The sequence below is a fragment of the Carlito syrichta genome, unplaced genomic scaffold (assembly GCF_000164805.1).
Source record: "Carlito syrichta isolate Samal-C Ts95f unplaced genomic scaffold, Tarsius_syrichta-2.0.1 Scaffold135639, whole genome shotgun sequence".
Lineage (NCBI taxonomy): Eukaryota > Metazoa > Chordata > Mammalia > Primates > Tarsiidae > Carlito > Carlito syrichta.
This window is the reverse complement of record NW_007079735.1, coordinates 2,106-11,798: the sequence shown is the minus strand read 5'-3', so window position 1 is coordinate 11,798 and position 9,693 is coordinate 2,106. Positions and strand designations below refer to the sequence as shown.

General features: G+C 48.7%; 1 protein-coding gene across 1 annotated transcript in view; it reads right to left on the bottom strand.

Moving 5' to 3' along the window:
• PLXNC1 (plexin C1) overlaps window positions 1-3,395 on the bottom strand; it is a 137,441-nt gene extending 134,046 nt beyond the window's left edge. Inside the window, exon 1 of the mRNA XM_021708253.1 lies at window positions 3,372-3,395. The gene's annotated coding sequence lies outside the window, so the exon portion shown is untranslated. The remainder of the gene's footprint in view (window positions 1-3,371) is intronic.
• Window positions 3,396-9,693: the final 6,298 nt, after the last annotated feature.

The window sequence follows — 9,693 nt, the reverse complement described above, 5'->3', positions numbered from 1 at the left end:
CATCCACCCACCATCAACTATGGAGCACTTGCTGTTGGCCTATAAAATACTGATGGGAATAAACTCCCTGTTGTCAACCAGCCAATCAAATGAGCCCTGAAACAATGGAACACTTTCATTTCGTCTTCAGATTCTGAGACATTTGGTACAGAAAGGAACAGTTACGAGTCAGGGCCCCACCGACTGCCATGGTCCACGTGTGAATTCAGGGGATCCCCAAAAACGGATGAGAACTAACCACATCTTTATTTTTGCGAGCTCTAGCTGGGACTGAGCATTTCCCTTAATTACGATTCTGGCCACAGAAGTATGAACTGAGCCTGTGACTCTGTCACCAAAAGAAATCAGATATTTTCATATCATTTGATAGCTGCTGCAGATACCTCAAAGTATCTTTTGTGCTCATCTCGACTTTGAAATTACGGTAGTTACTGCTGCTAGATCTTCTGAACATGCTGACATATTACCATACCACAAATTGGAAAAATATTTTGATATATCGATATATGGCTATATCGGGTCCATGTTGCAATTCTGTGTTTTCATTTCATGCGTTAAGAACATTCTTCTGAGTGGGATCTGCAGGCTGCAACAGAGGACCACGGTGCAGGAGCGCAGCAGGGTTGGAAAGACAGAGGTCGCTGGGCACGAGGCTGGCACTAGGGGACACCTGCAGCCACTGCTGCTCGAGGGCACTCCCTGTGGCCTCTGAGAAGCACAGGACAGTCCTTGGAATCCAGCTGTCAAAGGAGGTCACTTCTGGAGAGAAGCTTCGGAGGACACCCTGGCGGGGACAGGAGCGGGTGTGCTGGGGAACACACCTCCTCACCTGGCTGTGGAGAGGGAAGATGGCAGGAACATGGGTTCCTGGGGAAGGGGGTCACCAGGACACAGCCTTCCCTTGGGCCACCTGGGCCTTCTCGTCCAGTAAGCACAGTCCAGTGTCATCCTTGCAAGATGGAGAGCCCCTTTCCTCCGGTTCTAGGAGCACTTCCTGAGGGCATACTCAGTGTTAGGTGACCTCACACATGCCTGGGAAAGGAGTGCGTCAGTCTGGCTACCGCCCCGAGGCACACGTAGCCCCACACACAGTCCACCTCCTGGTTTCTATCTTCACTGCCAAATGCCTCCTCATTGACTCTTCCTGATGGCTCCAAAATCATTGCATTAGTCTGTTTTGTGTTGCTACAGAGAAACACCTGAGGCTGGGTGATTAATGAAGAAAAGAGGAGCTGGGTGTGGTGGCTCACACCTATGATCCCAGCACCTGGGGAGGCCAAGGCAGGAGGACTGTTTGAGCCCAGGAGTTTGGGCAGCATAGTGAGACCTCATCCCTACAAAAATACAAAAAAAAAGAGGTTTATTAGGCTCTCCAATCTGCACAGCACTGGCATCTGCTTCTGCTGAGACCTCAGGAAGCTACAATCATGGTGGAAGGGGAGCAGGCGAGATGGGAATGAGAGAGAAGGGACACCAGGCTGTTCTAAACAATGGCTCTGGGTGAACCAATAAAGCCAGAACTCATTCATTACATGAGGACAGCACCCACCCACCCGTGAGGACCTGCCCGCGTGACACAGATACCTCCCATCAGGCCCCACTTCCCACACTGGGGGCCACACTTCACCATGAGATGTGAGGACAGCATCCAAACCAAATCCAGCAACATCCAACCATCAGCAAAACATAAGTGCGTCCTCCAGCTGGCCCCCACACCTGCCAATCCTAGGTCTTCAGCAACTTCATCTCACCACCCGCCCCCCTCGCTTCCCCACCCCACTACTGAATAATCGCAACACAGAGCCCCCCCTGTTCCTGCCCACGACTGTCACCACTGCTCTCCACCAAGGGCATGCTACTTCTTGCCTGGACTCCGCAAGCCTCCTGTGGGTTTTCCTGCCTCCATTGTGGCCGGCCTCTCATCCCTCCCCATGGAGTGGTCGTTGCTCAGGAATCAAATCAATTGCTCCCCTTCCTTCAAAGGCACTCTCTGTCTGAGAATAACCTCTGATCTCCTTCCCACTGCCCTGGAGGTCGCTACTTCCTTCTCCAGCCTCCTCCTGGCCTCCCCTCCCACCTCCCTGTCCTCAGTCTCACTGACACTATGCTCTCCAGATTAACCAAGTCTTTCCTTCTGGGCCCTCCGAGTTCTCTGGATTCCTCTGGGGGGCTCCTCCAGCTCTCCAGCCTCCTTAGAGGACTTTCCCCAGACATCCCTCTTACTTATGTCACTTGTTTAGTAATGTGCCTCAGTTTCCTCATCTTTGAAATGGAAGTAACAATGTAGCCCACCTTGTAAAGCTGTGACAAGGATTAAATAAGTTACTCAAGTGCTTAGAATAATGATAGACAGTAGGCATTCCCTAGGTTTTAGCTATTATTTTAATATAAAAATCACCTCAGCCACTTTATCCTTTTTAAATTTAATTTTATTTTTAGAGATGAGGTCTTGCTGTGTCACCCAGGCTGGAGTTCGGTCACACGATCATAGCTTACCACAGGCTCGACCTCATGGCCTCAGGCGATCCACCCAAGTAGCTGGGCCTACAAGTATGCACCACCATGCCTGGCTAATTTCTTTAGCTGGTCTCATTATGTGGCCCAGGCTGGTCTTGAACATTTGGCCTCAAGTGGTCGATCCTCTAGCCCCAGGCTCCTAAGTAGCTTAGACTATAGGTACCACCACGCCACACCCGGTTAATTGATTTTTTGTAGAGATGGGGTCTCACAGTATTGCCCAGGCTGGTCTTAAACTCCTGGCCTCAAGTAATCCTCCCACCTTGGCCTTTCAAAGTGCTGTGATCACAGGCATGAGACACGGCATGCCGGGCCCTCTTAACCTGGGTAATCTTTCTAGAACACACTCAACTCCTGGCTGCTACGGCCCTGCTACCATGCCCCGTCAGCCGCAGTCGTAGTACTCATGCCCACTCAGTGCAGTCCCAGAAGTTCCTTAGAGATGTCTCAGGGACAGGCCGGGGTAAGGCAGGGTGAGCTATAGAGTGCTGGGACCTCCCACCCTTGCCTACCCCTGTGACCCCAGCACTCGGCAGTGGTCTCACCTGGAGCACCAGCCTGAGATGACTTTCTTGTCTTGTTCTCATAGGGGACTTCTGGGGGGGGCACTTATTTTAAAGGCAAGGCTGGGAAGGTCTGCAGAGGATGGGCTATGAGGACAGAGTCCCAGCCCTCGTCTGTCTCACAAAGGCCTCACCATCTGGGCTCCTCTTGGGGCTGGACATCCCTGTCCAGGGGCAGCAGCCACTGGTACCTGAGCAGATGCTACTGCCAGTGTGAATACAGGCTAAGTCCTCGCTCCAGAACCTTCCCTGCCTTCCGTGTTCAGCTTCAAGACACAGCTCAGGCGTGACCTCCAGAAGCCTCCCAGGGTCCCCCGGGCTCTCCTCAGACTCCGGGCTGTGCCTGCTTCCGTCTCCCTCGCCACAAGTGCTGGGTCGTGGGGAAAGATGCGTGTTATCTTCACGCCTTCATAATAGCCAGAGTCAACATGCCACCACCTGTGGGCCAAGTCTGGCCTGCCGCCTGTTTTGTGAACGGTTCATGCGCTAAGAATAGCTTTCACATTTTTAAATGGTTGAAAAGAATCAAAAAAAAGAAGAATTCGTGACAAGTGAAAATTATAGGGAAATGAGATTTCAGTGTCCATGGCGCCATAATGAACACAGCCCTGCTGTCCATCTATGTATCAACGGTGGGGCTGAGCCACCGTGGCAGAGACCCGGTAATCAGACCCTGTGAGGGGCAGGTGTGCTGACTCCACAGAGCAGCCTTGGTTAGAGCAATGGGACGGAAGCAGGGCCAGGCCCCCAGTAACTTCTCCAGGAAAACACTGTGCGCAGCTATCAACTAGACAGTCAGACAAGATGAAAGTCACCAACTGAAACGGTGGAACGCAGGTCACAGCACTATTTTTTTGCGTGACTGTGTAAAAATGAGCATGTCATCAAGATGGAAAATTAAAACTAAGAACAACGATGCACAAAGTCCATAGAAAACAAACACACAAAAAACACCAACTGCAACCACAGCCCATTCAGTGAGCAGCTCAGAGCCACCAGGCCTGCAGGCTGTCCCCAAGTCCTCACTGGGGCTTCTTCACTGTCTACGTGCCAGTGCACGTTCGGGGAGAGGAATGGCCACAAAGGAACAGCAGGGAGGCAGAGATGACACCACCGTAGACGAGATGCTTGTCAGATGAGAATTTCCCACCGCGCTGTCCTTGGAATCTGCCCCCGTGCCTGCCAGGCCACCACATGTCAGGTCCTTTCATCTACTCAGGCCAGGGCTCAGGGCCTGCCCAAGTGCTATGCATCGCTCCTCCAAACCAGAGCTCCCAATCCAGGTGAAGGGTTAGTTGGGCCCACTTCTGCCTCCCTCTTGGTAACATGGACTAAATAACCTAGAAGTGGTTGCCAGCAAGTAGCCAAAGCAGAAGGGTGAAGGCGGTTAAGAGAGTGAGAGGAGGTCCAGGTAGGCCGGGCCCACTCAGGAGGAACGGGAGATACATGAGGATGCAGAGGGTCCCAGGTGGCAGGACGGAGTGAGGCAGCCGTGTCGGGGCCACAGAGTCAGCTCAGAGCAAGTCCTTCCCTTCCAGATGCCGACTCCTTCAAGCAGCCTTGAAGGCAGAGCCACTGCCCACTCCCCATTGGAGCCCATCTGCCTCTGTTCCCAACCTTGATGGTGACAACAGGAAGCACATCCGTAGTGCTTGCCGGGGGTCATGTCGTGTTCACTCCACACACACTAACTCACCAGTCCAGACAGCAATCCTATGACACTGCCAGGAACCCCATTCGGAGATGAAGACACTGAGGCACAGAAGGTTGGATACCTTGCCCAAGGCCACACACCTGTAAACAACGGCTGGTCCCAGCTGACCTGACTCCAGAGACTGTGCATGTGATCATTACATGGTACAACTCCTGCTCCTAGATGACCATGGAATGCCATGGGTTCCTGGTCACAAAATCTCTCATCTTCTTACCTGAACTTACTCAAGCAGACCCTTGTTCCAGGCGACCAACTGTACCTGACTAAGAAGGAAAGTGGTATCAGGACTGACATGGTAAAGAAGAGACCCTCAAAACCAGGCACAGTGGCTCACACCTATAATCCCAGCACTTTGGGAGGCTGAGGTGTGAGGATTGCTTGAGGCCAGGAGTTCAAAACCAGCCTGGGCAACACAGGAAGACCCTGTCTCTACAAAAAAAAAAAATTAACCAGGCATGGTGGTGCAAGTATAATACCAGCACTTTAGGAGGCTGAGGTGTGAGAATTGCTTGAGGCTGGGAGTTCAAAACCAGCCTGAGCAACACAGGAAGACTCTGTCTCCATAAAAAAACAAACAAAAATTGCCAGGCATGGTGCTGCATGCCTATAGCCCCAGCTACTCAAGAAGCAGAGGAGGAAAGATCTCTCGAGTTCAGGAGTTTGAGGCTGCAGTGAGCTATAATCACACTACTGCACCCCAGCCTGGACAACAAAGCAAAACTTTGTCTCTAAAGAACAACAACTAGTGGGCCCTTGAGAGAATCATGTCAGGGGTGTGGAATTGGCTCTGATGTATGGCAGGGTAGAAGCCTCTAGACATCCCCCATATCCCAGAATGAAATACAAATAAACAGTCACATGCAAGAGTTAAGGAGCTAATTAAACTATGACTTACAGGTGATTAAAACTACAAGCCCAAGTGTGGCAAGGCTTTCTAGGTATAGCCTCTAATGGACTCAGCGAAAATGAGGAATAAAAGAGTCATAGAATGAGGTGGTTACTTCATGTGACCCTAAGTAAAATGCAACAGGGAAAAACTGGGACAGGCTCCTAGCCCAGGGGACTCCAATGGAATACAAAGAAAATGATGTCCTCTTACAACAGTGGTTCTCAAGCCTGAGCACTACTTAGAATCGCGCCGAGGGCCTGGAAGACATGGCTGCTAGCCCTCCACACCCCAAACAACCTCCAGATTTCTGATTTCATACATCTGATATGGGGCCCAAGACTTTGCATTTCCAGCCAAATTCCCAGGTGATATTGACACAGATGGTCCAGAGACCCCACTTCAAGAACCACTGCTTATAGCATAAAGCCCATCCTTCTCATGGTGGAAAGGCAGGACTGTCCACATTACTAAACGACACCTTCGAAGTTCCAACCATGTTGGGTTTCCAGGGTCAAAGGTAACTCCCAGATTGGCAGTGAATGGAGAGATCTGGGAAGGGCTGGAGGAGCGAAGGATGCATAGAACCCAGGACTCGGGAAGGAAGGACCAACACACCAGACATTAAGAAAAAGACGATGGTTAAGGGAGCATGAGGGGATCGACTCGGGAAAGAGCTGCTGCTAAGGACAGAAAACATGGCCAACATGGTTCTCCGAGACCTGCATTTGTTCACTCCACAGATATTTCTCAAGCTCCATCCGTATACCAGGCACTATGCTAGGTACTGGAGGTTCAGCCTCAGAGAGGTAATTCATGGTCCTGAATGTTCCAAACACAACACCGTCCAGAAATTCATGGCCAGGAACAACAACCTTCCCAGATCAGAACTTCGGTTGGTCACAAATGCAATCCAAGTAACTCAACTCACACCCAAAGACTCTCTGTTCTATTCTTTGTCTACAAGGGGGACCCCCAAAATGGAATTATCTTTTGGAGGGCAGGCCCATTGCAGTACAGGCTTCTCCTGTCAGGTCAGTGTTCTAGCAATCCATCCGCATCAGTGTACTGATACACTGTCGTGAGAGGCTACATTTGGTTACAGTGAATTTTTTTTATAGGATTCTTTCAACATGCTTGCCCATTTCATAACGGGTGATTTACGAGTGCACCTGCCCACACCGTGCTGAGTGTTCAGTGGTTTTTGACCAAAAACAGCAAGACCCCCATACCCCACCGTCCCTATTCATCTGATCCCACTCCAAGTGACTTTTTTTTTGTTTGTTTCCCCAGATGAAAACAGTCCTCAAAGGAAAACATTTTGCCGATTTGGAAGAGGTGAAACCAAAAATGGTGAAAGCACTAAAAGGCATCAAAATTGACAAGTTAAAAACTGAGCAGTGGAAAAAACATCTCCACAGGTGCATTGCATCAGACAGAGAGTCCCTTGAAGGCGACTGAAGTTTAAATAAGTAAGAATAAACACACAATTTTTTGTAACTAAATTCCAGGGTTTTGGGGGTCACCTTTGTATGTCCACAAAAAGCCGATCTTATCATAGCAATGATAGGGCCTAGCTTGCCCCACATGGGATGGGACCGACACTAGGACCCAATGTCAGTAGTGACAGATGGTCCATGGCAGTGAACATGCATCCATTATAACATTCAGGGCAAACCATGCAACTTTTCTGTGCCTTGCTTTCTTCCTTTATAAGTCAGGGTCCTATTGGCATCACAGGATTATGGTCTGGACTCATGAGTTATTATATCTAGAATAAACGCTAATTGGCCCGCAGTAAACGCCACGTTTATGTCTGCTATCCTCACCGTCAGGATTATTAGTAGTAACAGGACGGAGCTCCTTGATAGCAAGCTGGAAGGTGGTTAAAGCCAGGCCCTAGAGTTGGCCCCCCCAGGTTCTAAATCCTTGGCTATTTTCCAGCCAGGGAATCTACCGGAAGCTCTCTGAGTCTTAATCTTCTCATCTCTAATCATAATAATAACGATAGTCCTTGCCCCATATGGTGACTGAGGATCAGCAGAAAATAAGGCACGTAAATTGCTTCGCATAAAAACTGGCCATAATAACTACTCAGTAGACAGTAGCTGTGACTGCCTTTCCCTTTTTCTAAGTGGGTGCTGTCATCACAATTGTCCTCTCCAAATCCATTTTTGCATATCAGGATGTGTAGACAGAGGTAAAATCACCATCTAGTCCACAGGCTGCAAATGGCTCGACAGAATCATAACAGAACTGAAAAAGAAATAAACATCCCAAGAAGACTGGATTCTGAAGTCAACGAGCTGCACTGCCGAGTGGCCCTGGAATGTCATTTCCATACATCGTGGTTTAAGGTGACTTGAGTTGCCGTCTGCTGGAGTGTGTGTGAGTGTTTGTAGTTGTCTGCATGACGGTTAAATTATGTTAGGCTTTGAATTATGTGAGTGTGGAAGAGGGGGGTGTGTCCCACAAGGGGTAGAATGAGCTAGAGTCTTGTGGGCCAACAGCACAGGAAAACACACCACCCACAGAGGAATAGCCACCATGTTAAAGCCACCAGCAAGTCCAGGACCCAGCTAGTGCAGACAAACAAATCTGGAGCAATCAGACTCCACAAACTCCAACACTTTTCCATGGGTCACATGGGTGTGCCAGGGTAGCGGGAATTCAGAGAAGGAGGAAGTTATATTCATTAACTTGTACATAATTACAAACATTCATTTTTATATTAATACAAGCACAGGCATGTTATGGAATAGAACGAAAAAAAGAAAACAAACCACCCTAAGTCTTAAAACACAACCCAAGAGCAGAGGCATGCAGAGCCTTCAGGGGGCATCCTCTAGCCTCAACCTCACATCCTAGGGAGGTTGTTTACTCCCTCATTAGTTAGGGGACCTTCCAGGGAATATAGACACTGGAAGACCTGAATTCCAAGCTGGAGGACTCCGACACTCATCTGACTGCCTTGAGCAAGTTGCCTAACTGGTCTTGAGCTTCCTCATCTGGAAAATGGGAAGCTCCTCACAGAATCAACCTTAGATTTGCTGAGGGGCTCATAAGAAATCATATATGAAACAGTGTGGTGATTTCTAAAAGAACTAGAAATTGACCTTCCATATGACCCAGTAATTCCTCTACTGGGAATATACCCAGAGGAACTCAATTCATTTTTCAAAAAAAGGTGCCTGCACATGCATGTTCATTGCAGCACTATTCATAATAGCAAAAACATGTAACCAATCATGCTGTCCATCAAAACTGGATTGCATAAAAAAATTGCAGTACATATACATGATGAAATATTACGTAGCCATAAAAAAGGATAAACATATGGACTTCACAGCAACTTGGATGTGTTTAGAGTCTATAATGCTCAATGATCTATCACAGAAACAAAGAACAGAGTACCATGTGTTCTCATTCATAAGTGGTCTCCTCTGAACATTTTCTATAATACTATAAGAAAGGGATTGGCAGTAATGGGATACTGCTGGGATGAGGGTGGACACACAACATCAATAAGGGTACCTGATCTCAAACCAGGCAAAGTAGGAACCAAGGGAGGCCAAACTTTACCTGTACGATGTCCACTTGTATACCTAATCTTGAATTGTACCCCACATCTTTAAAATATGATATAAATAAATAAATAATAAAATCATAAAAAGGAAGAGGGTCTATAGAAGTGAGTTCCCTTGGCACATTTGGGGGCCTGCAGTTAACCTGCTATAATTGTGAAAGTGGGTTCAGAGTTAGTGACAAGGCAGAGAAAGTCATGGTCCAGTGGGTCAATGGCTGAGGACACACTCATTGCACAAGCATCTTGTACTGAACAAGAGAAGGCAGAGGATCAGGAGAAGCTGGGGGGCGAGGAGAAGCTGGATGGAGAAGAAAGTTGGAGATGAGAAGCTGAGAGAGGAGGAGAAGCTGGAGGAGAGAAACTGGTGGAGGAAAAACTGGGGGGGAGAAGAAGCTGGGGGAGGAGAAGCAGGGGATGGGGAGGAGAA